The 23345-nt window shown below is 50.6% G+C and overlaps 1 protein-coding gene across 4 annotated transcripts in view; it reads right to left on the reverse strand.

Moving 5' to 3' along the window:
* Nucleotides 1-3378, reverse strand: part of TBC1D2 (TBC1 domain family member 2) — a 1652487-nt gene extending 1649109 nt beyond the window's left edge. Inside the window, exon 1 of one of the 4 annotated variants that reach the window (XM_069630602.1) lies at nt 2583-3362. The gene's annotated coding sequence lies outside the window, so the exon portion shown is untranslated. Of the gene's footprint in view, nt 1-2409; nt 2542-2582 lie in introns of those variants that run through there. The other 3 variants (XM_069630605.1, XM_069630603.1, XM_069630604.1) reach the window with 3 other exon arrangements.
* Between the last annotated feature and the right edge of the window lie 19967 nt (nt 3379-23345).

The raw sequence follows: 23345 nt of genomic DNA on the forward strand, positions 1-23345 counted from the left end.
ATGTGCCAGCATTCCTATATTAGAACAAATACTCATGTTTGCTTTGTGCACAATGCTAGTATAAGAAAACGTGCATGCTGGCTCTGCCAATCCATGCCAGTATCCCCATGTAAGAACATACTCCTGCTGGCTTTGCCAGTAAAAAGGCCATGCCACAATGACAAAATATGTGAAGACAGGCTGCACCATTATAGGCTAGTCTTGTCTTATAAGAACACACATTGTACTGGTTTTACCCTTCAGGCCAGTACAAAAATTCAAGGCCACCACAGAAAATGTATTCAGACAGGTAGCACCAAAGCAGACCAGTGTTGCCACGTAATAACACTTATCATGTTCCTTTACTTTCAATGGCCATGAAACCATACCACGCCACATTAAAACGTATATCCATACTAGCCCACCATCCTAAGCCAGTATTGCCACATAATAACCACATGGGCATCAAGAGTAAAGCAAACATAATTCACGTTTGCCACACTTTTGATGCTCCTTAAAACATGCCATGCTATCACAGTAAGAAAATATATTCAGGCTGGCCCACCAACTCAGGCCAGTCTTGGCACATAAAGCATCAAGAATAAAGCAAATATGATAAGTGTGGTGGCCATGAATGTATATATTTTGATACTGTAGCACGACCTGCGATAAGGGGCATCAACGGCAAAGCAATACAAAGCTAACCTGATTCATGTTTGCCTTTCGTTTTGTGCCCCTTTGAATTATTACATGGCAAGACTGGCCTACGTTGGTGGACCTGCCTCGATTAATTTTGTACTTGCCACAGTAAAACATCCAAACTGGCCCACCAACGTACAGTTTTGCCATGTAATAACAAAATGGTCATCAAGAGTAAAGAATACATGAATCAGTTAAGCCAGCCGGGGAGCACTTGGGAGCTCTTTCCCAGGTCTGGCTTTGGCTCCTCCTTAATGGGCCACAGGCAGATCAGTGCCTGGTCGCCCATTATAGAGGAGCTGCCCCTGGTTCTTTGTTACACCTCACTCACACTCGACACCCCTCACCAGTAGAGAAAGAGTACAAAAAAGTAGTGGATTCATGTCCCCAATCCTCTGCCCTGCATGCAAGCACCCCATACCCACCATCACTCCCCAAATACAAACCCAAGACCTGGCGCCTGCCTTTCTGCTACTCTGTACTAAACGACTACTATTACTTTCAGTCATAGGCCACGCGCCAGCATGGAGCTTTATATACCTTGCCCTTTCTAATCATTCACCTTTCAAACCTCTTAAGGCACATCTCAAATAATGATGCCCCTCCTACCCAACCATTACCCACACACACAGCTTTGCCTGCAGCAAATGTATGTTACTCGTCCTTAAATGCAGAGGACAAACACTGGCTAGAGCATGGATATGTGGCGACTCGGGAATGGCCGTTATACCCTAAGCATGCTATTGAAATAAACAAACGCAAAGCAGCACCTGCAAGTTAACTCAGAAAGATGTGACACTAGAGCATTCCCAATGGGGCCCAGGTCCGAATCCAGAAAATGAGGGAAGGAAAACGCATTTCCTTGTTGTGTGTCAACGATGCTAGGATAACAAAAAGGTGACGAATATGAATTTTCCAAAAACTAGAGGAACGTAGCAACTTATAGTTACTTCAAACTAAGATTTCTGCTCCTCGCTGTAGCACGTCCGTCTCTAGCAACAGCCTCCTAAATGTTTTGGTAGGGACTAAAGAAAATGCCAAGAGCTTGAAAATAATACATGCAAACGGACACACTTTGCGTATATCGTTTGCAGGCAATTTGGGAGTCTTATCGGCAATTACAGAGTGTCCGGGGTTTAGAGACATTTCCTGCCATGGTAGATATATCCGGATTTGGGCACATGCACACACTGAACACAGTGCTTTGTGCTGACTCTTTCATTTCAAGGACTCACAGAACCTCTTCCTCTGCGAGGTTTCAATGCGGAGTGCGTGGCCCATCTAAGTAGCGACCTCAAAGTTTTATTCAGCATTGGCACCTATAGTGATCCTGCACAGTCCAGTGACTGAATGAGCACCTGCCTGAGCAGTTCTCTTGTACGCCAATGAGCACGGCAAGGTCTTTCAAGAGTATTCAATTCACAAAAACCTCTACGGGCAAGTTAATCGGTAGTGTACATTCTACAAAAAAAATCAATTTCATTTGCAATAAATACATACAACCCCGAAAAGAAACATAAGCCTATCAGACCCACCAACACTTCGTTTTTGATCAGTAAGTGCTCGGAGGCAACGTAATTCTGCACGATGTGTATACTGCATGCACTATAGGCACAACAAAGGGAGGTTATGTGCAGTACATGTCAGTGAGGGCATAGTTATTCCCAATTAAATAAGACCCGTCACTGAAGTAACTAGCCCTTAGCTTACTGAATCGGGGTATTCACCAACCTGAGTATCTTCGCAGGGGGAAGGTACAATACGTTATGAATAAATCATCGTGGAGTTAAGCGTCCTGTGGAACTGTCATGCACTTTAAAAGGCACAATGCCCACGCGGTTTGCTCTTTTGTAACTTACAAGGCTGGCTGTTGAACATTTCCTGAACAGGTCACTAGTCCTTACCTCAGAAGCTGCCGTGCTGCCAGTATCCTCTTAGGAATGCGCCCACTACCCTCCTGCCCAGGGCTTCATGCTCTGACAAGCCACCTGAGAGCTCAGGCAAACACACCCTCTGAGTCACGCCCCGCAGCTGCCGGGCAAGCCTGTCCCCAGCTCTGTGTAGTTGTAGTATGAACTTCAGCAAGGAAGGAAGTGAACAACAAACGGGAAACCGGGTGCTCGATTTCTGCTCGCTGCCTCCGAGTACTACTACCCCAAGCCATGCGGGGTCCTGCGCTTGTCGACGGTAACCGGCAAAGTGTGACGCAGCTCTAAAGTCGCATTGCCGGGGTCTGCTGACTCCCAGAACAAGCACCGTCCGGAAGGCAGCCTCACCCCGGAAAAAACACAACATCCAGGAAACACTGGCACCGCGGACTGTACCATTCAGCGCTGACAGTTTCACAAGAACCAGTAGCGGAAAAGGAAAGACAATCAAAAACAGAAAGAACACGCTCTCGCCCATGGTTAAAAATTACTGCCAGTTTAACACCCAAGGCAGCCACAGATTAACCGATGTTGGAAACTACAAAAGTATTCTTGCACTCGGCTTTATATGACCGACGGAGTCATGGACTGGCACCACGTCCTGGCCGTGCAGGAGCGAGGCATTCCTTGAGGAGTATAGGTCTTGCGCAAGAGTTGTTAATTATATGTATTCCATCAAAATGTTTTACTGTTCATTCGTAGCCCAAGCCAATCGGGATTCGTAGCCCAAGCCAATCTCAAACGTGCAAGAGATTGCGGAGTACGGGAGAGTTTGCGGTCAATTGCAGAGGCCGTGCTTTCCTGAGTGTCCAAGGAGACGGGTGGTCAGTATGGCTGGTGGCATGGTGTTGGACACAGAGAAAGACGCTGTGATTGGTTGGACTGGGTCGGTCGATGGGACTGGGGGGGGGGGTGTTGGTCAGAAGGTGGGATTCTGGGGTTGGGAGGTTAGTGTGGGTGGTGGACCGGGAGCTGAAAGATGGAGCGGGCGATCACAAACCTTTGAGAGAACTGGCGTGGAATATGAAGTTATGTTGATAGTGTTTGGCTCAGAGGTAGGGGGGGTGTTACAGGTGGAGCAGGGCAGTTCGGTGGTGGCGGGTTTGGTGATGTTTGGGAACAGCGTTCGGAAGTTGCGGGTTTGGTGTTGATTGGGTATGGTGCTGTTAGGGTATGGTGCCCAGAGGATGGGTGAGGTGGTGTTGTGGGTGATTGGAGAAGAAGGGGGAAAGAGTCATGTTCAAAGAGGCAAGTGGAAAGCAGAGGTGACAGAAGGGGCGTGAAAGAGGGGGTAGGAAAAGTGTGGTGGGTAGACTGATGCAGGGTTGGCCAGCTTTGTAGAGCTGAGGGAGAGGGGCAGTCCCTGCCTCTGTGTTTTGTGTGTTTGGGAGCTAGAGGAGTGTGCAAGAGAGTGGGCGGGTCGGCGGGGAAGGGGGTTTAGACAATTGTTTGCGAAAGAGCAAGACGTGCACACTGGGGGAAGGGAAAGAGGTGGCAGGGTGTGGTCTTGTGGTAGAGGTCTGGGGGGTGGAGAGGTTAAGTGGTGAGGGGCCATGTTTGTTGAGGGAGGTGTGGACAGGGCATGGGAGGAAGATCTTCGGCCGGTCGTGCTGGTAGAGGCTGGGGTGGAGAGAAGTGGGAATGGGCTTTGGCAGCCACAGTGCCGATGGTCAGAAATTGATAGGAAGGTCGGGACGAGGTCGGAGGATGAGAAGGGGGTCTTTTTGAATGCAGGGTGTTTCCCCTAATGTGAGAGTTTGATTAAGTGAGATGCAAGGGTGTCCCTGGGGTTCTAGATATGGAGGAGAGGTACGGAAAAGGGTTGGGGGTGGAAGTGGAAGGGGGGCACTGGGGGGAACGCGAAGCGTTTCCCCCGTGGTGGTTTTTGGCGCTGCACACGGCCAGCGAGTGGCCGTGGGGGGCAGAGCGCCTCCCCGGGGTATTTAAGGGTCCAGGGAAGGTTCGGGAGGCAGGCGACGGTTGGACTTGGCGATTGCCAAGTCCTGTTGCCTGCTCCCGAGCCTTCCCTGGTAGTAGCTGGGCCTAGAGGTGCGCTAGATAGTGAGGTGAGGTAGGGGAGTGTTAGAGTGGGCGGTTAGGTAGTTTTATAGTACAAAAAAAAATATATATATATATATAGTTATTTCGTTTTTAAAGTATATTAGGGGTGCCGTAGATAAGACACCCTTTGCAGCTTACCGGAGGGTCCGTAGCTTCTGGTGCGGGCCACTGGGAAGTGCAGGAAGTGGGTGATTCGAGGGCTCTGGGGCGCCGTGGGTGAGTGGGGCACATCCTTCCTACGGTCGCTTACCGGCGGGGTGTTGGGGTTGGGAATCAGTGCGCTGCACTGCAACGTTGAGGGAGAGGTCAGCGCAGGGCCCTGTTAACGCAGCGCTAGTGCTGCGCTTTCTAGGTCCTCCTGGTGTGTGGGTCGGCCGGCCGTTAAGGGGAGAAGAGACGGTGTGTTGGCGTACGCGGTAGCAGGCTAAGGACAGAGGGGGCAGTGCGGTTCCTTAAAGGGACAGCGCTAATTTTTCATTGATTCCCTGATAGTGCGGTGCATCTCGCGATCCACCAGGGGGCGGTGTGGGAGGTATTGTGCTCAAGTGGATCTCTGGTTAAGGGGATTGTGTGGCTGGTGGTGGCAGGGCTTTGCTTGGGCACTGTAGAGCTGGAGTGGGGGGTCTCGGAGGGCTCGGGCAGTAAGAGGGGGCAGTAGTTGGGGGGCAGGATAAAATAAAAAAAATTAAAAAACAATTTTGATTGGATAAATGAATAAATAATTATACTATTTTGGTACATATTACCAATGGGTTTTAAGAGGTGTATTTTTATGCTGTTCAAAGTTAGCAGTTGGGCAATTTGGGTATAGGTCCACGGGTAGGTTTTGGCTTGGGGGCTTAGTTAGCTAGCTTAATTTTCAGGGGGCATATTTCTAGTGCACACCCAAATTATTGGTGCACAATGTTGGGCCAGGCAGCTAGCAAGAAGGATCTGGTGGATGCTAGAGCTCTGAGGGAGGCCCTGGAAATCATTAGCAGGGCATCTAAGGCCCAATTGGAAGGGGTGGTAGGGGAAGTAACGGGAGAAGGGGAGGTAGGTGGGGGCAGGCCGCAGCATGGAGCTGCGGCAGATGGGGCTCTCGCAGCAGTGGTGGCTTGCTCCCCCGCGGCGGGAAGAGGGGGGGTTTGGGAATCCAGGGGCAGGTCGATGAGGAGGGAAATAGACAGGAGGGTGTCCGGGGGAGGAATGATTTCGGGGGGGCAGCCAGTGAGGGAGGGAAGGAAGGATAGCCCTATAGAAGCGGGGAGTGCTCAAATGGAGTTGGCTCAAGGGAACTACAGTGGGACAAGTGAGGGGGCGCAGAAGGGGGTGACAGGGCAGAGGGGAAGAGGGGGCTAATACCTGCAGAAGAGTGCAGGTGGGAGAAGGAGGGTGAGGTCCACATCAATGGAGGAGGTTAGAAGGGGGTGCGGAACGGCCCCCCTGGGTAGGAGGAGTGAGGGGGGAGGGTGCTGCGCAGCCCCCGCCGGTCACGTGGAGGTAGAGGGTTTTAGAACGGCTCCTCCTCGGTCAGCGCAAGGAAAGCCTAGAGGGTGCAGCACGGCCCCTAGCGAAGAGGATTCCAGGGTGGAGGACGGAACGCCTCGCCCGAGTGAAGAGGACCAGGCAGGGGTTTCTGCGGCCCCGCCGAGAAGACGTCAAAGGAGTGGCGGGGCGGATGCCCTGGGCTCGCAAGAGGAAGATCAACTCGACTCGGGCATGAGCTCGCATCCACAATGGTATTTGAGGGGTGATGAAGTGGGATTGCAGGATTATGTGGGGCAGTGGGAGGTGGAAGGTTATAGGGCGGTAGGGGAAAGGGGGGAGGAGAGAAGAAGTTTGTGGTGGGATCTTGAAAGGCAGGTGCAGAGTGGTCGGGGGGCAAGAGGTCAGGGGAACTGTTGGCTGGGTGAGTCTGCTGACATGGTTTGTCCCCGCAGTAGGAGCCCTCTAAGAAAAGAGATGAGGAGCATCGGTGTGGACGCCAGACCGCAGACGGCCGGCGTGGAAAGAGGTGAGCGGGAAAGGGAATGGTCCTCTGCATGGCAGAGAGGGGTCACAAGAAGGGGGACGGGAAATGAAGGGTCTGGATTACAAGGGGCAAGGAAAGAAGTTGGTGTGCAGGCCATGGGAGCCTTGGGGGTTGAGAAGGGCATTTGCTCAGTGGAGGCCCAAACGGACAAGGTGGTGGAGCCATTGGTGCTCGAGGGGCAAGCTGGGAAAGAAAAAGAGTTGGAAGTGAAAGCGAAGGAGAAAAAACTGCCATACATGGGGATAACAAAACCGTTGGGGGCGCACTTGATGGCAGCGATTAGGGAGAAGATTCAGGCGGGGGAATTTGTCGATGTTTTTAAATTGCTCCATAGGGAAGTGAGAGCTAAGGCGGGGTCTAAGGAAGAAGAGAGGAAACTGGCTTCGCACCCAAGGGTCCCGGTGACTATTGAGAACTGGACGTCGGCATTTATCATTTATGCCAGTGTTTATTGTGAAAAATTCCCGGAGCGTTGTGTGACCCTGCTTAAATATATGGACGTAATTAGGAAGGCTTTCACGAGTTTCGGGGCTTTGCCTGGGTAAGGTATGATGAGGAATTCAGAGCGAGAATGGCGGAGTACAGTCAGGCGGTCGGTGGGGAGATAGACATGGATCTTTGGCTGCAATGGATGGCTCCGACAAGGCCTGCCCCGACATTGCACACAGCAAGTGGGCTGCCGGTGCCTTTCCGGTCCTTTCTTGGTCGCCCCGCCCATGAGGGGGCAGGGGGAGGAGGCAGAGGGCAGTCCTCAGCAGCATGTTGGGCGTTTAATAAGGACGGCTGCACAAGGACCCTGTGTAGGTTCAGGCACGAGTGTAGCAAGTGTGGAGGAAAACACCCTCTTACTCAGTGTTTCCAACAGGGAGACAGGGGGAGGGGGAGAGGTTCAGGTAGAGGGGTTGTGGGGAAAAGCTTTTACTCCAATTAAAGTGGGGGTGCTGCAAAAATGGTTGCAATTTTATCCGGACAGGGAAGGGGCTAAGATTTTGAGTGAGGGGTTTTGTCAGGGTTTCAGATTGGGGTACCAGGGCCCAAGGGTGCGCCGGTGGGCTGAAAATCTGAAGTCAGCCAAAGAAAATGTTGAGGTGGTAAGAGAAAAATTGAGCAAAGAAATAGCGGCGGGGAGGATTGTAGGGCCATTTGATGACCTGCCGGGTGACTTAGTTATATCCCCACTGGGGTTGGTGCCCAAGAAAGCTCCGGGGGAGTTCAGATTAATACACCATTTGTCATGGCCGGAGGGCATGTCAGTCAATGAATTCATTGGGTGTCCAGTCAATTCGTCGAAAAAAAACTGGTCGACTGCAATTTGGTCGACGCAATTTGGTCGAAAACCAAATGGTCGAATTTTTTTTTTATTTATATATTTATTTTTCGGGTTTTCGTTTAGTTAAAAAAGGGGTTTTTAGAGAAAAAAAGGGGGTTGGGGGGGGGACCCCCCCAAAAAAATAAAAAAAAAGGGTTAAAATAAAAAAAAAAAAAATGTCGACCATTTGGTTTTCGACCAAATTGGTTCGACCATTTGTCTGGTCGACCAATTTTTTTCGACCAAATGTCTGGCAACCATTTCATTGCCCCGGAAGAATGTGGGGTTGTATATGCAAGTGTGGACCAGGCAGTGGAGCTGGTAAGGAAAGAAGGGCGAGGAGCCTTCATGGCCAAGTGTGACATTAAGGCGGCGTTCAGGTTATTGCCGGTGCACCCAGAGGATTTTTGGTTGTTCGGTTTGCAGTTCGAGGACCGCATATACATAGACAAAGCCTTGCCAATGGGGTGCGCAATTTCCTGCGCTTTGTTTGAACGGTTCAGCTCCTTCTTACAGTAGGTTTTTTCATTTAACTCGGGTTGGGAAAGTGTGCTGCACTATCTGGATGATTTTCTGTTCATTAGCGGGGCAGAAAGAGAGGGGGAGTGCAAGGAAATGCTAAAGTTGTTTCAGGAGCTGATGGAGGAGTTGGGTGTGCCGTTAGCTGAAGACAAAACAGAAGGGCCGGCAGTGGTGTTGACATTTCTAGGAATTTAACTGGATTCAGTGGCCATGACCTCACGCTTGCCGCACGACAAGGTGAGCAAACTGGTGGTACTGCTGGAGAGAGCGGTAGGGGCCAAGAAAATGATGCTGGTTGAAATGCAGAGATTGGTAGGGCATTTGAATTTTGCATGCAAGTTGGTGGCCCCAGGGAGGACATTTTGTAGGAATATGGCAAGGGCTATGGCGGGAGCAAAGTGCCCTCATCATCAGATAAGAGTATTGGGGGCATTGAGGGAGGATTGCAGAATTTGGCTGCGCTTTTTGGAGAGTTTCAACGGGGTGTCAATGTGGTTGCAGGGAGACCCGGTGACATGGGAAGTACAGATATTTTCTGATGCAGCAGGAGCAGGAGGTTTCAGAGTTTTTTGGGGGGGAAAATGTTGTGTGGAGAAGTGGCCAGCTCTGTGTTTGAAAGAAGGAAGGAGTATAGCATTCCTTGAATTTTTCCCCTTGCTGGTGGCATTGGAGTTGTGGGGGAAGGATTTGCAGAATAGGAAAGTGAATTTCAATGTTGACAATGAATGCGTGGTCCATGTGGTGAACAGGCAGTCAGCAAGGGATCAGAGGGTGGCAAGACTTATGAGAGAGTTTGTTCTGCGCTGCATGGAATGGAATGTGGTGTTCAAGGCAACACATGTGCCAGGGAAGGATAATGGCATCGCTGATGCATTATCTCGTTTTCAATGGCAGAGATTCCGTGGATTGGCTCCAGATGCGGATCAGGAGGGGCAGCAGATTCCGGAGGAGCTGTGGAAGATAGGAAGCTGAGAGCGCTTGCTTTGGTGGAGGGTTCATTGGCCGGGGCATCTAAGGAGTCATACAGGAGGACCTCGGAGGATTTTATTGGAGGGGGAGCTTGTAGTTGGAAGGATAGATGGGATGCGGAAGAGCGGAGGAGGGACGATGTCATGAACTTCCTCCTGAGGTGCATGGACAGGGGCTGGTCAAGAGCAACTATAGCAGGGAAGTTAGCCGGGATTGCTTTCTACGGGAAATGGTTCTGGGGTTTTCAGCCGAGTGGGGGGGAAATGGCGAGTAGGATGTTGGAAGGATGGGCAAGGGAGAGTAAGAGGGACAAGGATAAGAGGAGGCCGATATCGGCGGAATTGCTGCAGAGGTTGATTAAGGCGGTGGGGGGAGTTTGCTGGTCGGTATGGGAAGGGGAGCTGTTTGCAACTTGTTTTACTTGGTTATTCTTCGGGGCTTTTCGGGTTTCGGAGTTGGTGGGGGAAAAAGGGGGGTTTGGGGAATTGCAGTGGGAGGATGTGCAAATTACAGAATTGGGTTTGGACATCAAGATTAATAGGTCTAAAACGGACCAAAAGGGAAAGGGTTCTTGGGTTTTGTTGGGTCAGGGGAGCAAGGATTTATGCCCAGTGCAGACAGGCAGGTTGTGGAAGGAGCGTTGTGGGGGTAGGACAGGCTTGGTGTTTAAGCATGAGGATGGATCACCGGTTTCAGCGGCACAAGTCCTGGGGGTATTGCGGAAGGCTCTGGTAGCGGTAGGAGAAAAGGCAGGGGATTTTGGTACACATTCATTCAGGATGGGCGCAGCATCTGAGGGTAATAGGCTGGGTTTTTCGGAGGATAAGGTGAAAAGTTTGGGGCGTTGGAGGTCCGGGAGATACAAGGGGTATGTCAGGGAGTTTGATAAAGGGGAATTTTGAAGGAAGGGGGCAGAGGACCTAGTGACAACAGCGTTTGGTAGAATGTATTGATTTGTAGTAATTTTAATTTCTTTTTCAGATGCTGTGCGAAAGGAGGGGGAGTTGCCGCAAGTGTGGATTGATGGCCATTCAATTATTAAGTGGGCAGGGAAAGAAGCGGAGAAAAGGGTCCTTGGTAGGCAACTGGGGTGTAGCTATAAGGATGTGGTGGTAAGATGGCACGGGCTAGGGGGTCTGCGCTGGGACCAGTTGCTTCCTATGTTGGCCGGGTTGAGGGAACGCTATGGGGCTCCAGAGGTGTTGATTATTCATGCTGGAGAGAATGACCTGGTAAGGCATACGGGGGTGGCTCTGCTAAGGAAAATGAAAAGGGATTTAGTCTGGGTGCGTGAAATGTGGCCTCAAGCAGCTGTAGTGTGGACTAAGTTGTTGCCGCGGAGAGTGTGGAGGGGTGTGAGAAGTGAGGGGGCGATAGAGCGGGCTAGGAAAGGGATCAACAGAGAGATGGTTAAGTTTTGTGCCTCGGTGGCGGTACAGGTTATGGAACATAAGGAAATAGTGTATGAAGGTTTTATGATTTTTAGAGAGGATGGGGTACACTTGTCGATTTATGGGAATAATCATTATCTGGCGGACCTGGGCTCTTGGCTGGGAGATTGGTTAAAGAGTTGGAGGTAAAGAAAAGTGGTGGGGGTGGGGCAGAAAGAACACCTCGGGGAGGGTTTTTCTGGTGCCGGGGGCATGGTCCCTTTTGATGTGGGGGGAGGGAAGCACAATGGGGGAATGACACGGGAAAGGATGGGGTGGTGCTGTTTGCACAAGCGGGCCACCCCGGGGGAACAGGTATTGAGCCTGGAGGGGCATGGCCCCGGGGAGAAAGCGGGACGCCTGGAAAAGGGGAAGGAGACGGTAGGGTCCAAGGGACAGTTAGGGAGGAAATGGCTTTATTTAATTATTTAATTGTTGGGGAGAAATGAAAATGTTTAATTAGTTAATTGGTTGTTTAAATATTTCTTTAGTTTGTAAGGCCATGGAGCCAGGTAAGCGTTTAATTGTAAGCTTTGGCCTGTCACATTTAAAGCGACCTTTTCCACTTTTAAATGAGTCTGGGTTTTTGTGCAGTAAGCCAAAAGGGGGGCACCGGGGGGAACGCGAAGCGTTTCCCCCGGGGAGGTTTTTGGCGCTGCATACGGCCAGCGAGTGGCCGTGGGGGGCAGAGCGCCTCCCCGGGGTATTTAAGGGTCCAGGGAAGGTTCGGGAGGCAGGCGATGGTTGGACTTGGCGATTGTCCCGCCCTCCCACCCCTTCATTTTGGTTTAGGTCTGGTGGCTGGATTATAAAAGAGGGGGGGGGCATTGTATTTTGGTTATGGTTTTTTTTTTACATCCCATGGCAAACTTTTTAGGGGGTCTTTTGGTGTATGTTAAGGAGCTATTGGCTGGTAGTTTTGTGTGACAGGTTGGGGCATTAGTGAAGTTGTAATGTAAAAGTTATGTTGCTGATGTGGCAGGTCAGACTGGCTGCAGGTCATAGGAAGGGGAAGATTGGTGTAGAGGGGAGTCTGAGGGGTATTAAAGTTGTTCTGGGCTCCGGGGGCATGGCCCCTTTTGATGTGGGGGGAGGGAAGCACAATGGGGGAATGACACGGGAAAGGATGGGGTGGTGCTGTTTGCACAAGCGGGCCACCCCGGGGGAACAGGTATTGAGCCTGGAGGGGCATGGCCCCGGGGAGAAAGCGGGACGCCTGGAAAAGGGGAAGGAGACGGTAGGGTCCAAGGGACAGTTAGGGAGGAAATGGCTTTATTTAATTATTTAATTGTTGGGGGAAAACGAAAATGTTTAATTAGTTAATTGGTTGTTTAAATATTTCTTTAGTTTGTAAGGCCATGGAGCCAGGTAAGCGTTTAATTGTAAGCTTTGGCCTGTCACATTAAAGCAACCTTTTCCACTTTTAAATGAGTCTGGGTTTCTGTGCAGTAAGCCAAAAGGTGAGTTTCTAAAAGTTAGCTCAAGGAAAGTGCTTGTGGCAGGGTGGTCATGTTTTTTGGAGCGCCAGAGGGCTCCTCTGGTCTGCGAGTTGGACGCTGTGCGGTGAGTGGTTTTGGGTTGGTGTAGGTTTTTCAGTTGGCTAGGCGGGAAGGGGGGTGGGAGATGGAGAGGGTGTGAGCAGGGTTTGCTGAGTAAGGGGCAAGGTTGAGGTGGTTCTTGGAGCACCAGAGAGCTCCTCTGGTCTGAGAGTTGGAAGCAGTGCAAGGTGTGGAAGTGGGTGGGTGTGGGTCTTCTGGTAGGGTAGGCGGGATGGAGGGGTTGGAGGTGAGGAGGGCGTGAGCGGAGGTAGTTGAGTAAGGGGCAGGGTAGGGTTATTTCCTGGTGCACCACAGTGCTCCTCTGGTCTGAGAGGGGGAGGGTGTGTAGTGAGCAGAGGTGGCGCAGCATCAGTCTATGGGTAGGGTTGGAGTAGGGGGGTTGGAGATGAAAAGGATTTGCAGCGTGTCAAGGGTGTTTATGAATGAGGGTACGAGGGTAATGGAGGCAGAGCGGGTGGGGTGTTTTATGGACTGCCAGGGAGCTCCTCTTGTTTGTGAGTTGCAGGGTGTGAGGTGTGTGGGCCTGTGGGGGTATGTGACTCTGGGTGAGTGTGGTTCTGATGGACGAGAGTTGTGTGCAGGGGGCGGTGTTGCTGGTTGTCCGTGTGGCCAGTTAGATTGTGTGTTGGTACCCATGGTGGTTTAGGGGTCAGGGATGGTGGGTGAGCAGGTGGAGGTTGGATCGGACAGGGACGTTAGGCCGCCCGTTAAACAGTTGCAGTGAAGAGAAGAGTGCCTAGATTGCACATCTAGAGTGGAGGCACAGCGGTAACGGGACACATGTAGATATGAGACACACCAGTCTTTGATAGAAAGAACTAAAACTGAGGCAAGCAGCAGTGTGAGAAATACCTAGGGTGCAGACACAGTGGTGATGGGATAAATGTAGATGTGAGACACAACAGTATTTCAGAGGAACGCCTAGAACTGAAACAAGCAGCAGTTGGAGGCACAGCGGTAATGGGGTAGGGACGCAGATTTGAAACACACCAGTATTTGTAAGGAACCCCTACATCTGAAACACACCAGCAGTGGGAGAAACGCCTACAGTGGAGAAACAGTGGTAATGAGACAAATGTAGATGTGAGACACACCAGTATTTTATTGGAACAACTAGAACTGAATCAAGCAGAAGTCAGCGAAACGCCCAGGGTGGAGACACAGCTGTAATGGACAAATGTAGATATCAGACACACCAGTATTTGAATGGAACAACTAGAACTGGATCAAGGAGCAGTGGGAGAAACGCCTAGGGTGGAGACACAGCGGTAATCGGACACAATGTTGATCTGAAACACAACAGTATTTGAAAGGAACACCTAGAACTGAGGCACAGTCACAATGGGAGAAACGCCTAGGGTGGAGACACATCGGTAATGGGTAAAATATGGATTTGAAACACACAGATATTAGAACAAACACCTAGGCCCTCATTACGACCCTGGCGGAAAGTAACTGACCTGACCGCCATAGCGTAAATAGCGTTTCCGCCATTGCACGATGGAGTAAAGTGCGGCTAATTCTGACCCATCGGGCACGAGCATTACGCCATGGCGGAAGTGCAAAGTCCGCGATGGCGGAAATGTCCCCAAAACGCCCCTCACCGCCGTCGTACGGCACCCTAGGTGCAATTCCGCCACCCATCATAGCGGTCACCGTAATGAGCGGTAATCGCAAAATACGGTGACCGTAAATATACGGAAACGGAAGTAAAAACATGGGGCCGGAACGGGAAACAGCACGCCGTACACCTATAAAATCAGAATCCCAACACAACCATTAAAAATCCGACCCTGAGACACATCCCAACCCGTTAGCCACCCTAGTGAAAACAATCAAAATGGGAAAAGTTGCGAAAAAAGCGTGCGACCGCAAGCGGCAGGTCCACTTCTCCCATGAGGAACTCACCGTGCTCACAGAGACCCTCCAGGAGAATGCTGCCGTCGTCTTCTCGACGCAAATGACCAGGACGGCACTTGCGAACAAGAAGGCCATATGGGCCCTGGTGGCACAGCGGGAAAGTGCGGTGGGGACCGCACCCCGCAACCCACAGCAATGCAGAAAGCGATGGGACGACTTGCGGATACGCGTACGGAGCATACTATCAGCCAACCGTAACATTGCCACAGCTACCGGGGGAGGATCGGAATCACCCATCAAGTTGACCCCCTGGGAAGAAATCTGTGCCTCCACCATTGGAATGGAGAGTATAGAGGGAGTCGGAGGGATGGAGAAAGGAGTGCAGACATCCGAAGAATCAGGTAGGTGGGCCAAAGAAAACAATGCTAAATCCACAATGTCCAATCATGTGAAGTACCATGTGTCCACATAGTGCAACAGTAACACATGTCCAGGAGAACGTCCACATACATTGGCCTGATAGCGCACTTTAAAAGTCACATTAAATACATAAATAAGTACAAATCCTAAAAACACCCTCTACACGTGCAGCATGCACACCCTAACTGCAGGCTGCTAAACAACTGCATCCTCAATCCACACAAAAATGAAACCACCTCCAAGGCCCTGACCCAAATCACCCTCAGGTACCACCCCAATGCATGTGATACATTGCCATTCCAATTTCCACAGACCCATAAATAACGCTCGCCCTCCTTTACTCCACCACAGGGTCCGATTCAAACGACGAGCTTCAGGACACCCCTACCAGCACACCTGCAAAGAGGGCCAAGACCAACGGCCAAAGACCCTCCACCTCAGCTGCACGGATCAAGACACGGCAGCAGCACAAATCAAGTGGCAGCACACAGGAGGGGACTCCAACAGGCACCCCAGCAGCCAGCATGCCCACAACAGCAGCACCACAGGTCCCCCCAATGGATGCCACAGAAGGCACTGCTTCTGGTAGCAGCAGCACCATAGGTGACACTGCATTAATGCCAGCATGCTCCGACACAGAAAATGGTGCTGTCGATGTAGGACCCATCCATGACCTGTCTCAATCCCCCTGTTTGTTTCATCCCGTACACCATGAGGATACCACGCAGGGGCACCCACAAGACGACGACTGGCCATCCCCCACAAGCCCTGTGGCAAGGCAACATGAGGTGATCAGCCCCTCTGTGACACCACCGCAAATGGGCATGGCCCAGCAGAGGCAACAGTCCCTCGACCAGGTGATCGTGCAACAGCAGCAACTGGCCACGCTCCTCAAGGAGCATGCTGATGAATGTGGGGGTTCTAAGGCAGCCATAGAAACATCTACTGAGACACTTAGGGCAGAAATGGAGAGAAGTACAGAGACACTAAGGGTACAAATGGAGAGAAGTACAGAGACACTAAGGGTACAAATGGAGAGAAGCACCGAGAGCCTGAGGGGGGAACTGCATGCGACGTCCAAAGACGTATGTGGTGAACTTGCCGCTGTGCGCCGTGTGCTCACTGAGCTCTCACAAACCCTTAGGGACATGCATGGACGTGAGCAGGCAGAGACATCATCCGTTGCAAGTTCCGTCCAGGGCAGCCCCCAACGTAGATCTGGGAGGAACCTGCGCTCCACAGGCAGGGGTGCCCCTGATACCCGGAGAGGGGGCTTGCAATAGCGTCTGCCCACTGACAATGAGCATCTTTGGACACTGGTGTTCGGGGGGGAGGTAGGAGGGTGGAGGGGGGGTGTTGGGCTTACTTGGGTGGCGGGTCGATGGGGTGTGTAACATAAGTTCACATATGCTATAAACATTTCACAATCATCCAATGAGATGTGTGGACATTGATCTTTGTGTACGAGGCCTTTATAGGCGTACAGTCCATATTGTGCATGTTCCAGACACACACAGTGCCACAAGTCCCGTGTCCATGTATCAGCCACCAGGCGTGAGTGCTAGAAGCATGAATCTATGATATTCTGACGAATTTCACGGGCCTCCTGTGCCTCGCGGACTCCTTCAGGTGCTGCCACATCACCACCCTCATCATGATCATCTTCAGGTGCTTGCAGTTCTGCGTCAGGGGGCATGGGCACATTTCTACGTACGCACATGTTGTGTAGCATGACACATGCCATGACCATCTTTGCAACCTTCTCATGGCGGTACAGGAGTGCCCCGCCAGACCTGCTGAGGCAGCGGAAACGAGCCTTCAGTAGGCCGAATGCCTGTTCTATGACTACACGGGTACGTGAGTGGGCATGGTTGTAGTCCTCCTCATGCTGGTTCTGTGGGTTCCGGAGTGGTGTAAGGAGCCATCTCTTCAGTGGATACCCGGCATCACCTGTATGTGGACAATAAAGGATGTTTGTGGAATGACATTGCTACGTACGCATCCCCCCCCTTCCTGCCAGGTCATTGCCGCATCACATACCCCACATTATCATGCATGAAATGAGACTCACCGAGTAGCCAGGATCTGTTCCCTGCGTGTCGCTCCATGTAGCGTGGTATTGTAGAGTTCCTCAAGACCATAGAATCATGGGTTGATCCAGGAAATCGGGCACAACAATGTGTAAAGATCCTGTTGGAGTCACACACCATTTGTACATTAAGAGAATGATATTGTTTCCGGTTGCGGTACAGGACCTCCATGGCATGTGGGACAACCAATTCCACATGGGTGCAGTCGATGGCACCAATGCAACCCGGTATGCCGGCAAGTGCATGGAATCCCACTTTTGTGTTTGTAATCTCCTGCTCCGAGCGTGGTAAAGAGATGTAGTCGTCTGCGTGCTTCAGGAGGGCATCGAGCACTTGCAATAGTGTCCGTGACAACAGTGGCTGTGAAATGCCATGCAACTGTCCGACTGTGTGCTGGTAGGTGCCTGTGGCCAGGAAGTGGAGTACAGACACCACCTTCAGTAGGGGTGGGATGGCGGTTGGGCTATCTATCATGCTGACAAGGTCAGCGTGTGTCATGTCCACAATGGCGGTTATGGTGTCCCGGTCCAAACGGTAGAGGGTGTGGATCTGCTCATCAGTGAGGTTGAACGGATGAGCTCGGAGGCGTGGGATTGCGGGCTGCCTGCGTGGTGGTAGTGGCTGTGCTGGTGGGCCTTGCTGGCCCTGCCTTGCCCTCCTCCTCCTCCTGCGTCTCCTCTGTGCGGCCGGTTGTTGTAGTAGTTGGTGTTCGTCTTCTTCTTGAAGTTGGAGTACTTGCAGTGCTATCAGGTCCCCCAGGGCCAACATCGCTAGTCCTGCCGGTAGCATTTTGGAGTGGGTGTGGTTGTGGGAGGGGGTTGGGTGTGCAATTTATGTGTTTTCAGGCTGTATAGCCTCCACCTGTGGTGATTCATTCCACCTGTGCCAGCTGCAATCCCCTTTGGGCGAGCACGTCCCGCACACAACGCTGCAATTTGACGCATGGCATCTTGCTATTACAATCATGTATTTAATCCCGATGGCAGTGAAATATTGGTTTATATGTTCATTCTGCTATGCTCCCATTGTTTCACATACTAACTTTGCAGTCGCGAACAAACTTGTGAAGGGTCAGTGGAATGTAGTACTCGATTAACGGTGGACCCTCATGCAGCACTGTACAGAGGTTCACCGACGGGCGGGGCGTCCCATTTGTGAGTGAAGCCAGTTGCCATTTTCACACACTGCCGCACTACATGGATGAATTTGTGATTTCAAGCGGTCACAGATGCCTTTTCGACGTGATGTTGCAAATGAGGAATTCGTAGGACAGCGCTTTCGGTTTTCAGCTAGCGGCGAGGAGACGCCCACAGGTCTGACTGCAAATATAACGTTCTATTGTTTAATGTCCTTCGGACAGGGGCCATGGCGAGAATGCAATGATTGATATGAATAGTATGGGATGCGCAATAGCGTAGTGGACGATAAGGCAGGACGTTCCCAAATACATGTTACTTCACAACACTAGAATTCCGGGCTGGGGCACAGTGGATTTTGCAGACTGCATTACGCACAGACTCAATGGAAATTTCAAATGTTATGTGAGTAAATAATCAGGCGTTTTCATACCGGGATGAGGGAATGATGTATGGATGCAGAGCTGCCATAGTGGGACCATCGTCTATCTGCCCTTGTTGAACCCTCCCTGTCTCGACGCGCCTTCAAACACTTGTGTCTATGCACGTTACTAATCCCATCTAATGGATTCTGTTTTAACAGACGCATGCACACAAACACTCGTTTGTAATAGTGTTTTCACCTCGATTTATATAGTTATGATTCGCAAGTGATTTTTGGGTGGAAATAATCCTTTTGAGTGGGCTAGCATGCATATGGCTGTAGATTTAGTGTGATCATTGAAGTGAGTAATACAAATGAAGTTCTGATGCCCATTCTATTCTTTTTCATTTCATTTGGGTGACAGGTATCTCCTCCCCTTTTGCCGCTGCCATCTGTATGCCACTCCTGCAGATGGCTTTTACTCCCGACACCTGCTGCTTCGAGTTAATCAGTGGAGCACCATTACGATCTTATGGGACGATCGCCAATGGGCCACATGCCCTTACGCAGTACTAGTGGCTAGGAGCAACATATCGACCTTTCAGCTGGACTAGTGCCTACCTAATGGGACGGCCCTGCGGTTCTAGGCGCTTCCATGTTGCCTTTTTGAACGTGAATGTAGCCCCTGTGTACCATGAAGGAACAGGGCGTCACACAAGAAGAAGCTGGTCATTTATTGCGGATGCAGCCCACATTAATGAATAATGTTTTGGAGTTTATGACCTAATAGCTGTATGGGCTTGGTGAATTTGATGTGCATTAAAATGTTATTCTGATATTAACCGTGTAGCGTTATTCTTTGCAAGTAATGTAGCATATTCCTATTTGTGGAGCGATGTATTGTGAGAAGATCTGCATTGGGTTCCGGCTTCTGAGTATAGTTGCGTGGTACTGTACTGGCCGCGTTTGCTTACGAAGCCCAGTAAAGTCAGGAATAGGGGCTGCCATTATGACTGTTTTAATGATGTCATGCTCAGGGGCGGGGGATTAGCTTTTGTGTAACAGATGCCGGTCAGCCAGGTGGATTGGTGGAATGATGTGTTTATCAGAAAATGGCTGGTCACAGGTGCCTGTGTTTGCGTGCGTTTCTTGGAGGGAGACTGAGGTCATGTCCATTGGAATAGCTTCTGTATTCGTGCCATCTGTGCCCTGCAGCTCCCATTGGCCCCTCTTGAGATGAGCCTGGCTGCTCAGTCACTCTGCCACTTGTGTGGTACATGCCTATGCTGATGGTTGGTTTGTTTACTGGCAAGAGTACAGGGCTGGTGCAGTCTCCCTCAGGATACTGCTTTGAATGTTGCCTTACACTGGTGTCAAGCGATGGGGGCCTGTTGTTGTTTTGTCTCATATTTCAGTTCATATTGCTGTACTTGAACCTTCACATGCCTGTGCTGCATCAGTACGGCAATGGTGACATGCCAAATATGGATGGCCACTCACAAGGCACTTGGAGCCCCTACATTCATTTGTTCGTTGGCATGCATGGGTGACTTGTACATTTCACTGGTTGCATTGTGTAACTTCATTGCACCTACGAGGAGTTGTGCAATGTGGGCAGGGAGTGGTGTACAGGCACTCAGTAGGGCCATTTACGGTTGGTTCACGATGCCGTAATTCTCACCATGGCAGAATGGTACTTTCCGCCATGCTTGATGGCGTTAAGTATATGTCCGCTAGGGTCAGAATTCGCGTACCGTTGCGCCATGGTGGTAATTACGGTTTTGCATGGCGCGCGTGCGCGTACTTGGTGCAGTTAGCGTTGGCGTTCACTACGGTGTCGCTAATGGCATCGTACTTTACGGTGACGGGTCATAATCGAGCGGTATTCGATGGCGGTATTGCATTTCCGCCATCGTTTTTCGATTTCCGCCAGGGTCGTAATGAGGGCCCTAGACTCTGCAAACTGCCTAGTGTGGAAACACAGCAGTAATGTAAGAAGTGACAAAACTTACATTCGGCTAGATGTGAGATACGGCTACCTTACACAGATATGCTAGGCGTGAGAGATAAGGCTAACTTACACAGATAGGCAAGATGTCAGATAAGGCTAACTTACACAGATAGGCTAGATGTGAGATAAGAATAACTTACACAGATAGTCTGGATGTGAGATAAGGCTAACTTACACAGATAGGCTGATAGTGACATAAAGCTAACTTACAGAGATAGGCTAGATGTGGGAAAAGGCAGGCTACTGCAGGAGGGCTAGATGCAAGAGAGGAGAGAGTATACAGATTGGTTCAATGCAGTGGATTAAGTTAGGTATACAAGGTGGTAGGGTTTTAATTGAGGGCAGTAATGGCGGCAATCCTCAGCCACATCCTACTTACCTTCTCAGTCGCTGCTGGTTGATGGCAGCAGGCTTTCCAAGCAAACATAGGCAAACATGGACTGGTGCCACTTCTTGGGGAGCTGCCCTTTGACTAGGTGCCCTTCACAGAGGGCTCCCCGGGCAGGGCACTGCCCTAGAGTCTTGACTTAAAAGGGCACCAGGCCCAATCAGGGGTCAGAGGCTGGCTGGTGGAGAGGAAAGCAGGAAGAGGGCTTGGGGATGGAGAAGGCACTAAACACACCACGAAGCAGCAAAAGACCGAAAAACCTGACTCACTCCTTCCTGTCACCCCCTACAGCTCTGCTGCCTCCCGCAAAGACCCGACCCCCAAGTGGTTCACCCCCCCACCTGAAGGTGTTCAAAACTCAGAACGACTCCCTCAAACGCAAATGGTGAGCCTCGAAAAAAAAAATAGCTTATTATAATAAAAGAATCATGAGCTGCCACAGCAGCAGCAAAGAGCTCCACATGATCCTCAGGGAATTCCTGAACCCTTCTTGCACCTCAGCACCAACCACCTCCTCACAAACGCTCTGCAACTCCCTCTCTTAACACTTCCACAAAACAGCCCTAGAGAGGATGGCCACCCTAAACGTCAAACTGGCCAACCTCAATGCCTGCCCATTCCCTGTCCTGCAAGAATCAACCCCCGGCCCCCCGACAATCCTCCGTTCTGCTCTTTCAACCCCATCTTGAGTGAGGAATTCATCAAACTAATATCCGACAGCTGACCTTCAGCTCCCCTCTTATCCCTTGTCCTTTCTCTATCCTCAAAGACATCTTCACCTCCACATGTGCAGGAGAGCTAGCAAGGTCCATCCTTAATGACTCCCTTACCTCATGCAACTTCCCTCAACCCTTCAAAATCATGAATGTCAAACCTCTTCTAAACAAACCATCCCTCGACCCTCTCCAACCAATCAACTACAGGCCCATTTCCAACACCCGAATCTTGGCAAAGCTCATAGACAGCACTGCATACTCCCAGCTCAACTGTTTAGTGGAAACCAACAACCTCCTAGATCCCACGCGATCAGGTTTCCACCCCACCATGGAACAGAAATCACACTGACCTCAAAATCACTGCAGACTAGAACTGGATGAAGGATGCGCAGCACTTGTTCTTGACCTTTCGGCAGCGTTTGGCACGTTAACCACAAGATCCTCCTTGACAGATTCCAATCCCCTGGAATCTGAGATTTAGCACTCAACTGGATCACTTCATTCCTCACCAACAGACAGCAAATCTCCTATCTTCCTCCTTTCCTCTCCACCGTACGCCCAGCGATCACTGAAGTACCCCAAGGCGCCTGCCTCTCAACCCTTCTCTTCAACCTTTACATGACTCCTCTCCCCGTCTCATCCGCTCCCACAGCCTCACCTGCTATAATTACTTAGAGGACACTCAAATCAGGAAGCCGGAGACAGACGGCAGAAACCTGCCGAGCTGCACACGCATTTAGGCGTTTAAAGAACTTGTTCGTATATTCGAGAAGCCAGGACCATTAAGCAAACTCCCCATAATCAAGCTACCTCACCTTAGAACTTGTTCGTATATTCGAGAAGCCAGGACCATTAAGCAAACTCCCCATAATCAAGCTACCTCACCTTAGAACACTGATCATTGTAACAACAAATACGCCCTGAGGACGGCCCGGAGAGGGCTGAAACACGTGTTGGCGTGCAGTGTCCATTTTTGTTATTAAATACATTTTCTGATAGACATGGAGTGTTTACTCTTGTGACTAAATATTTGTCCTATCACCTTTTACTTACTATGCAATGGTCTAATTACTTAAGCAATCGATAAATTGTCAAGTGTTACTACATGACTGTTTTTGAGGGAGCGCTGATTGGCAGGCTACACTGACTTTGTTGGACACTCAAATCATCCTGAGGTTTCCCAAATCGACCTACGATCTTCACCCTGACCTAGCAGCATGTCTCACAGATATCGCTATCTGGATGACGTGTAATCATCTCCTTCTGAAACCAGGGAAAACTGAGATCATGGTGTATGGGAAAACAGCTCTTTTCCTGCAACCGTCTCTCTGGTTACCCTCCCTCAGCCTCCCTCACCCTCCTATCCTCCACCACTGTCAAAAACCTGAGCTATACAATGGACTCTGACCTAACTCTGTGAAACCACATTAACAATGTATTCAAATCCTGCCACTTTCACCTTATGTTTCTGAAACACATCTTCCCTTACCTCACTTACCCCAATAGACTGGCTGCAATTATGTCCATTGTCATGTCCAGACTTAACTATGCAAACTCCCTTTACCTGGGTGCACCGGCATACCAACTAAACAAACTCCAAAGAGTCCAAAACTCCTCTGCCAGACCGCTCCTTGCACTGAGATAAAGGGATCATATCTCACTTGCTCTCTGCATCCTACACTGGCTCCCAATTGAACAAAGGGCCACCTTCAAAATCCTGTGCATTTCTCACTGAGCGGTGCACAAAGCCGGGGCAAAATAACTTCAAGAAAAGATTACGCCTTACCACGCAACCCGCACTCTAAGGTCAAAACACGGCCCTCCTCCTAGTGGTCCCCGTTGCAATTCAGCCAGGATTGGGGGGTTCGCCTGTTCAACCCTGGCACCAAC

This window comes from Ambystoma mexicanum, chromosome 6q, assembly GCF_040938575.1.
Source record: "Ambystoma mexicanum isolate Mex_15411 chromosome 6q, UKY_AmexF1_1, whole genome shotgun sequence".
Classification (NCBI taxonomy): Eukaryota; Metazoa; Chordata; class Amphibia; order Caudata; family Ambystomatidae; genus Ambystoma; species Ambystoma mexicanum.